Consider the following 9,659-nt stretch of genomic DNA (forward strand, 5'->3'; position numbering starts at 1 on the left):
CTGCCTTACCCGACAGGCAGGTTGGCCACCCCCATCATTTCTAGCAGTCAGCCCCACTTTCCTGTTGTAACAGTGTGGAGAAAGTGGTGTAAGGTTTTCTGCTTCACAGGATGCATTTTCACTAAACCATGGGGAAATACTTCCAGCATCGACATGACTATTTTTTGTTACCATCAAGCCAACAAAAGACAATTTTTCAAGATCACACTTATCTATGCCTTAGATTTCATGTGTCAAATTGCAGTAATTTCTTAGCAGAGTGAAAAATATTCACTGCTCAAAAATAACATTAGAGTATTTTGTTGTGGGTTGTTTTTTTTTTTTTTTTTCCTTTCTGGGCAATCACTAAACTTCAAATAGCCACTGGTGAATAGCTTCCCTCCCTATCCTCCTGTCAGATTAAAAATAAAACAAAAAACAGAAAAACACCTTCAACTAGTAGGAAATATGACAACATACACTGCATTTAAATTCAAGCCAAGAGAAAATCTTATTCTGCTCAGGGCTAAGGAAAATACCTTAGTAAATAAATGTCTCCTGTAAGTGAAACATTTTTTTCTTTCTTTTCCAATAGTCTACCTTCTTGAGAAAGGGGATTTCCGCCCCCCCTCCTAAATTTGGGGTACAGTAAAAAGAAATCAGGCCAGGATATTTTCCAGGAAAATCATTCCGGTGAAATGATTTCACAATTCTTTATAGCACAGCATGGCTTTGAAGTTCCCCAAACAAGAGAACTGCCTCTCTCACTCTTAGTCCTGAAGTCCCACAACCAAGAATCTCAAGCAGTCTTACATTCCTTCCAGCAACTGATAAGTTAAGTTTCTAGCTGCTCCCAGAATTCCTTGTTGCATTCATGCACTGTCTCCCTTACCTGAAAAATCTTTTCCACTGGTCACTTCCACTTATCTGGGTAAGGAGTTCTGATTTAAGGGAATGAGGTAAGGATTCCATGGCAACTGAGATGTTTTTCTTCTGAAGGACACGGTCAGCACCACTCAAGGCAATGAGCTGAGGGCCGAAGCTGTCCCTTGTGGGCGGGTCATCAGCCATGTGACCATGATAAGGAGAACAGGGAGCAGCTCAGCTTGTCCTGGAGGAATGCCTCGTTCACCGAGAGCGTGGATGGCTGGGAGGCGCAGGCCCCCAACTGATCATTTGGAAAATGCTCTCACTCAACTCTGAGACTCCCCTCCGGATCAGTGTCCCAAACTCCAAGGTGCATAAAATCACCCAGGGTCTTGTGAAAATGCAGACTATAGTTCGGTAGGTCTGGTTATTCGCGGTTCTGGCAGGCTTCCGAGCGCTGCTGCTCCTGATTCTTGGACACTTTTTGAGGAGCAAGGTGCCTGAGAACGGAGGGTTGGGGGTGCTCCCTGAGACGTGGACCACAGCATCAACGGGAGCTTGTCAGAAATGCAGATTACTCAGCCCTGCCCAGACCTAGATAGAAGGTTGGAATGTTGGTGTGGGCCCAGCTGTCTGTGTCTAACAAACTGCCTGGGGGCGTCCCATGTGGGCTGAAGTTTGAGAAACTGCTTTAGAGCCATGCCACTCGGAGGAGGTCCTCAGATGGGCAGTGTCTCTGTCACCTAGAAGCTTGACAGAAAAGGAAGTATCTCAGGCTCCCGTCCAGACATTCCCGAGCAAAGTCTGCATTTGCTCAGGATCCTCTATGATCAGTCTTTCAGATAAGTTGTGACGAGCCTGAGCATTTAAGGTAGGGACACAGTTGGAATCTGAGGTTTGGCTGTCATCCAACGTGTCTTGGCTCATCTAAAGCCTTGACCCCCATGTCAGCTGCCTGCAGTCATGACCCTGTGCCAGCCAGGATAGGCTTCTGCCAGCGGCCACAATGCTCAGACCTAAGCCTCTCTGTCAGGCATAACTGGGTCCAAAGAGTCACATGCATGCCTGGCCACATGCCTTACACACCACAGCCCCATCAGCACTGGCATCCAGCTAACCAGGCCACCAGGCCATCGGTCAGCAGCCCATGGAGCTTTTCACTCTGAAATTTTTTCTTCTTTCTTTCATTAGAAGAATACACGTCCAGGCATGTGGCTGGCTTAGTCGGTGAAGTCGGTTAAGCTGGCTCAGTCGGTTAACTCAGTCATGACTTTGACTCAGGTCATGATCTTGTGGTTCATGGGCTCGAGCCTCGTGTTAGGCTCTGTGCCAACTGCTCAGAGCCTGGAGCCTGTTTCAGATTCTGTGTCTCCCTGTCTCTCTGTCTCTCCTCACCTCACACTCTGTCTCTCAAAAATATATAAATGTTAAAAAAAAAAGAAGAATATCTATTGTGGGAAATATGATGAAGTATAAAGGAAGGAAAGTCCCCCCAAAATCCCATCACCCAGAGAGAACCATCATTTACATTTTGCTATATTTTCTTCTGGTCTTTTTGTCCATTTATTGTTAGAACTCCACCTTTTTTCACTTAATATGGTTTTAGGCCTTAAAAGTGTTTTATAAACATAATTTTAATGCCTATAAATACTCAACTGGAATTACAGAAATTAATTTTTCTGTACTAATGTTAGGCATTTGGGTCATTAAAAAATTTTCTTTCTATACATGCAAGGATCTCACTTCTCCTTCACAAGCTTTGAATACTACTGTTTCTGGAATATTTGTTAATGTGATGAAAACCAGTATATCGTTCTGTCTTCGTGCTTCTCCACGTGGGGATGAATGCTTGTCCGTTACTGCAGCCTGCTGCTGTGGGATAGAACTTGTTGGAACCATACCTGCTAAGGTAACTTTACTTTCTTCCCTTGTGTGCCCTTAGAAAGCTCCCCCAGGTTCTGGGTATCCAGTGGCCACATCCAGCCTTTTTCTTTGGGATCTCCTCAACCCTCCAGAGCACACCATTGCCTGAGCCAGGTTCACTATTTGACCTGGACCTGGTCATGGGCAAATAGCTCCTAGCCTATCTCTTCCTGTAGGACTTTAGTCCCAGGTGAGTATAAATGTGAGTATGCGTGTGTGCATGGGTGTGGCAATTGAGAAGAGGTCTTACCTCCTGGAAGATGCAACTCCTATAGCAGGGTGTGCAAGGCGTGGTGAGGGGACAGGTCTTGATTGTAACTCCCGCTTACCTGTTGACCAGGTGTTTTGGTACAGGTCAACCCACACGAGCATATAAGGCAGCCCTGAACTTAAGCTCTCTAGGGGTTCTTCATGAAAACTAGATGTGAGAGAAGAAAGTACCTCCTGTCTCCCCCCAATGTCTCTTTCCAGGAAACCTTTTTTCTAATCTTTACATTACAACAACTCTTGCTGCATGTGTACTGAGCTAAGGACAGCATGCGTATAGAATTTCTCCCATCTTCTTTTGGAATGAGGAAGTCCCTGAGACCGACACTCATTTTCACTTCCTGTCCCAAATGTTTATCATCTATTTGCCTTTTTCATTCTAAAGCCAGATCTTCCTGGGGCGCCTGGGTGGCTCAGTCAGTTGAGCGTCCGACTTCGGCTCAGGTCATGATCTCACGGTCTGTGAGTTTGAGCTCCGCGTCAGGCTCTGTGCTGACAGCTCAGAGCCTGGAGCCTGTTTCAGATTCTGTGTCTCCCTCTCTCTCTGCCCCTCCCCCGTTCATGCTGTCTCTCCCTGTCTCAAAAAGAAATAAACGTTAAAAAAATTAAAAAAAAATTAAGCTAGATCTTCCTGTTGACACTGTCTCTGAATGCCCTCCTCCTCCTCCTCCCTCCTCTCAGCTGTTGCTTGTGGCCTTGGAGCTGGACCAACCCACATCTCTCTCGGAAAGGGCACAGCTGCCATAGTATGACATGTGGAGGTCTTTACTTTGAACCCAGAAGAAGGATGAGGAGAATGAGGTCGGAGTTCTGGCTTAAGGAGAAGAACCACAGGTGAAGAGACTCTACCTTCCTTGGAAGAACAAAGGGAAAAAGGGAGAAGTCATGAACCACCAGGTCTAAATGACAGTCATCTAGGGGAGAAACTCAGTAGCAGTTTCTTCCTGGCATTAAAGACCATAAGCAATAAACAGAAATGACAGTCAGTGTTCCAAACCCTGCTGCTGTCATATCTCAATGTGAGAGGGGCAGCTCTGAGACCCTGACAAGGATCTAACAGTAGTGATGGCTATTTTACTACCGCTGGTAGCTAAAAACAGTACAGAGGATTGTGAGGATTATGCTTTTGTTCCATAATTTAGTTTCTAAGTGACTCTCCATGCTGTTTATCACCATCACTAAAAGTAATGCCTTTTCAGTATCAAACTCATCGGTCTTCTGTATACATCTGGGGTAGGGTTGGGGTCTGCAGGACCCCACTATGAGGAGTGGGGAAGAGCAGCTTCTGGGGGAACAGAACACTCTTCTTCTCTGAGCCACTTTGTGTGCTTTGTTCTAGTTTTCTCTCCCAATGGCACAGGCTTATATGTTGATGATCATATCAGAAAGCTGGGGGGGGCGGGGGTTGGGGTGGGAAATCTCCCTGTAAACTTCCTTAACACCAAACATACCAGCTCACTCAAGCATCCATGAGCATCAAACACAGGCTCAAGTCCACAGAAGATGCCCAGGGCCATTGATGGGCAGGGTCCAAAAATAAAACAAAACAAACTCTTTTTTTTTTTTTAACATTTATTTATTTTTGAGACAGAGAGAGAGCATGAACAGGGGAGGGTCAGAGAAAGAGGGAGACACAGAATCTGAAACAGGCTCCAGGCTCTGAGCTGTCAGCACAGAGCCTGACGTGGGGCTCAAACCCACGGGCCGCGAGATCATGACCTAAGCCGAAGTCGGATGCTTAACCGACTGAGCCACCCAGGCGCCCCAACAAACGCTTAATCTGAAGTAGTTCAAGTGACTGGATGGGCTTGATTATTTTGGCCAAAGACAAATGTCTTTCTTTAAGGAGGCAACCTTCAAAGATAAAACCGATGGGGCGCCTGGGTGGCTCAGAGGGTTAAGCAGTTAAGCGTCATGATCTCGGCTTGATTTCGGCTCAGGTCATGATCTCAGGGTTTGTGAGTTCGAGCCACATACAGGCCTCCATGCTGACAGTGTGGAGCCTGCTTGGGATTCTCTCTCTCTCCTTCTTTCTCTCTCAAAATAAATAAATGAACTTTAGGGGAAAAGAAAAAAGAAAAAACAGTTGAACAAACTGATTAAAAGGAAACTTCAAGCCCTCTTAGTGGCTGAATCATACTTCAATAGGATTTCTGTAGGTGTGAAATTCCTCCACAAACTACCATCCAGTGTTCAGAACACAATACTATGAGTGACAATCATTTTCTCCTAAAGGAGTTTTCCTTGCAGTTATGTTGCTTTTTTTTTTCTCCAAAATTCTCAACACAGTCTAGGGAGGTGTGTTTTATTTATGTTTCCTATATCGTCAGGTTTATGCTTGACAATTATAATTCTTTTGAATCATTGTATAATTCTTCCTCACCAAAAAGTAACACTGGGTGTAACACAGAATTATATTCAAGCATAGTGATACAAGCAAACATAAAAGATTTGTAGATCATCCAGTCACTGAAACCGCCATCACTGAAGAGTGTTGATGAGGTATCGCACAGAGGTGTTGGGTGGCCTCTTATGAAAAGCAGAGACCCATGGACGGGAGGTCAGGCTGAGTACTACCCTCCTCCTGAGAGGCGAGCCCAAATCCATCCACACCGGGGTAAGTCTGGTGACTTCTGTTCTGCGGAAACCCATGCTGAATGGATTTAGACAAACAAAAGGGGGGATGAACCCTTACAGCACAGCAGCCTGTGATGACAGGAGCTGCATTTCTGCCTGTAATCAGTGGGGGCAGATTTTACAAGGTTCTCCTATAATTGGGGCGCCTGAGTGGCTCAGTCAGCTAAGCATTGGACCCTTGAGTTTGGCTCAGGTCACGATCTCACAGTTCGTGAGTTCGAGCTCCACGTCAGGCTCTGTGCTGACCGTGTAGAGCCTGCTTGAGATTCTCTCTCCCTCTCTCTTTGCCCTCCCAGGCGACTTCCCCCTCTCTCTCACTCTCTCTCTCTCTCAAAATATATAAATAAACACTAAAAAAAAATCAGGGTGCCTAGGTGGCTCAGTCGCTTAAGTGTCCGACTTGGGCTCAGGTCATGATTTCACTGCTGGTAAGTTTGAGCCCCACATCGGGCTCTGTGCTGACAGCTTGCAGCTCGGAGCCTGGAGCTTGCTTTGGATTCTGTCTCTGTCTCTCTGCCCCTACCTCCCTCAAGCGTGCATGCTCTCTCTCTCTCAAATATAAATAAACATTAACAAATTAAAAAAAAAATCCCAAAGTTCCCCTATGATTGAAAAGACCAAGATTTCAGCCCAACTTGTCATTTGACATGTGGCCAGACTTCACCTGTGCAATACAGAAGTTCCCGCTGCCCAAAGACCAAAGGAAGTGGGTGACAAGACATTGCAGGTAAGCGACCACCTCAGGTGTGATGTGCGTTTCCATTTTGGCCAAATTTCTTTTCAAGTGCCCGGGGCTTTACACACAATGACTGAATTGTTCAGACACTCAAAGAAGGTCTGAAGCCTCATGTCTCTCTGGAACCCTGGAGTAGGGAAGGGTATCTTTCTCCCCTCTAAGCCAACATCATCCCCAAGGAGGAAATTGCTGCTCTGGGGTTGTCATGTGGACTCTAATGGATTTCTTTCTGTGGTCAGATATTCTATTGTAAGTAACTCTGGATGTCACTGTTCTCTTTCTCTTTTTGACTTAGATTGTTGCTTTTTTTGAAAGATTCTATTCCTTGGCCCTGCAAAATATATGCCTACTTCGTCTTCTTTTCAACTGTTTTCGGAATCTTTGAGGATAACCATAATGTTTAAATATTTGCATGTTCAAGCTTAACATATGGAGATTTCTCAACTTTCCTTCCGTGGCATAGGTTCTGCTATGTGCATTGCAATCAGACAGTCCTGACTTTGAAGACCTTGGGAAAATTACCAATTCTTCTTGAGCCCAAGTCTTCTGTTCTGTAAACTGGGGATAGCAATGCTGTAAATTGATTATTGATTGTTTTCTAATGTTTATTTATTTTTGAAAGAGAGAGAGAAAGAGACAGAGCACAAGCAGGGGAGGGGCAGAGAAAGAGGGAGATAACAGAATCCAAAGCAGGCTCCAGGCTCTGAGCTGTCAGCACAGAGCCCGACGCGGGATCATGACCTGAGCCAAAGTCAGACGCTTAACCGACTGAGCTACTCAGGTGCCTTTATTATTGATTGTTTTTTAATGTCATGGGTAAAAAACCATTTATTTAGGCTCACAATGTTGATGGATGGGTCTTCTGGTTTAGGTTGAATTGGCTAATCTCAGCTGGGCTTGTACATGTGTGTAAGGTCAGCTGACAGGTTGTCTGTATGCTGGTTGGCCCAGGATGGCCTCATTCATGTGTGGTGGCCAAATGTGACAGAGGTGACTGGGCTACATGCCTCTCAGACTGGTCAGGGTTTGTTTACATGGGCATAATGTTCTAAGAAGCCTGAGTGTGCCTCCCCGCTTTTGAAGCCTCTGCTTATATCCCCTTTACTAACATTCCATTTGCCAACGTGAGTAACATGGCTGACCAGATTCAAGGGATGGGGAACTGGACTCTGCTTCTTTACAGGAAGGGTGGAGAATTGTGGGGGGGTTTACAACCTATCCCGTATGTCAACCCCATAGGGATGACACAGGATTAAGTGACAGACAAAATGCAAAGGGCTGAGTGCAGAGCCTGGCACGTAGCAGGCATGCAAAGTTGGTTTTCCTCCTCCATGACACTTCATCACCTGGTGAGGGGGGAGGGCCCTACAGACCCGGTCTCTACAGAATTTACCTGTCAGGGATGATGATAGGATTAATTAGATCTGAAAATTGCCTGGTAAAGCTCCATTAGTTCTATGGAGATACGCAGGATGTAAATTTAAGGTGTTATTACATTATTATGGCTTTCTCATCCTGGCTGGGGCTGCAAAATCAAGACTATCAAATATTATAGGCCCTTCGTTCTATTTTTACTATCAGAGTACTGGCTAATAAATTTAAATGGGAGAGACGGAAAAGTAGGATGACCTCTTTTCTACCAATTGCATCCATTGAGAATTCTGGTCTAAACTTTGAGAACTCTGTCTTTTTCTATGGGGAGGAAATGACTTGGTAGTTCAGATTCACGTGTAAGGGTTTCTGCAAAGGTGGTAAAAATAGTCTGTCTATGGAGCTGATTTCTCCTTGGGAAATTTTATTGAAGGAAATTTAATGGCGACCAATCTGAGCTGGACTAGATTTTTTTTTTTCCCTGTCTCTTTCCGTTGTGTCTAAGTACATACATCCCTTTCTTTTTCTCTTCTATTTCAAAACATGATTTTAAAATATTGAAGTAATATTTCTCTTTCCGTTTAAAATGCTTGTTCCAAGCCAACAACTTAAGCCTTCTTTTTTTTTTTTTCTCTCAGCATTTAATCTGTAATTTTGTAGGTTACACTCATTTGCAGATTTTAGAAAGTGCCTTTTATTCTTCTCTAAGTGTTAGAGCAATTTAGATTAATGGGCCTCGGACTCTTTGATACCCATTTTTAAGACATTTCAAAATGTGTAGAAGACGATACCCTTTCATATGTGATAAGTAGAAATCTTGGCAGACAGAAGACTTTTTTTTTGTACAAAAGAGATCTTTGGAACTGCAGAAAAATTGCAGAAAAGAGAGAAAAGATCTTCCATATTGTAATTTCCTTCTTTTTCCCGTGCTTGGGGAACCCCGCCCTTTGCAGCTTATAGGAAATGGGAAAGGATATAGCATGAGGTCAGGTCCACAGAGAGGGGACAAGGGGGGGCCAGCCTGCTGCTCATCGCGAACCACCCCCACACTCTGTCCCTAATGGTCGCCACTTGTTCCCAATGTTTACAGAGTTTAATTTCCACCTCATACTCCCTTTATCAGTGCAGGATGGCTCTGTGAGGACCAATGTTCTCTTATAAAGAGAGTGGCCCTGGCCCCTGGAGGGTATGTTGGCTGATAGAAGCCCTGAGTGGTCCTGAGGGCCTGACCTTTGTGCAGCTCCGTGAGCAGGAGCTCAGCTCTGTGGGACACAGAAGCGGCACTGACAACTGCCAGTCACTTCCTTTGATGAGGACTGTCAGATCTCAGGTCTCCACTGCCCTTGAGGGGGACTGAAGGGAGAGCCGGCCACACTGCTGGCACAGCTGGAGCTCAGCAAACCTCTGGGTCTGTGTGTCTTTGTGCATGCACTTCTGTCCATTTGTCTGTCTGGTAGACAAATGTTGCTCTGTTAGTGGTGAGGAGAAAAAGTGGCAAAGACGTCGCATATTTGTTTGCTGCACTTGGTCACAGACTCAGCGTCTTTCTTTCGTTCATTGGGACAAATGCCAGGATGTCGGTGAATTATAATTTGGTGCCTATGTGAACAGGAACACCCCAGACAGACACCCGGAGAGGGCTGTAAACAGCGGAGACTGGGGGCTCCATGCTGGGTGGGGGAGGCCTCCTGAGGGACCATATTTATTCGCCTTGTTAGCTCCGGTGACACCTTCCGTCAGTTTCACTGTGGTGTGATCAGAACGATGGCATTTCAGAGCCAGGAGGGGTCACCCCAGAAGTTCCTGACAATAATACCACCGGGGACACATGGTTTTTCCCTCCAAGGACGTCACTTTTTTTTTTTAAATCATCAATTCC

This window comes from Lynx rufus, unplaced genomic scaffold, assembly GCF_022079265.1.
Source record: "Lynx rufus isolate CCGP_SWC_20201006 ecotype Redwood Valley unplaced genomic scaffold, mLynRuf1.p SCAF_29, whole genome shotgun sequence".
NCBI lineage: Eukaryota > Metazoa > Chordata > Mammalia > Carnivora > Felidae > Lynx > Lynx rufus.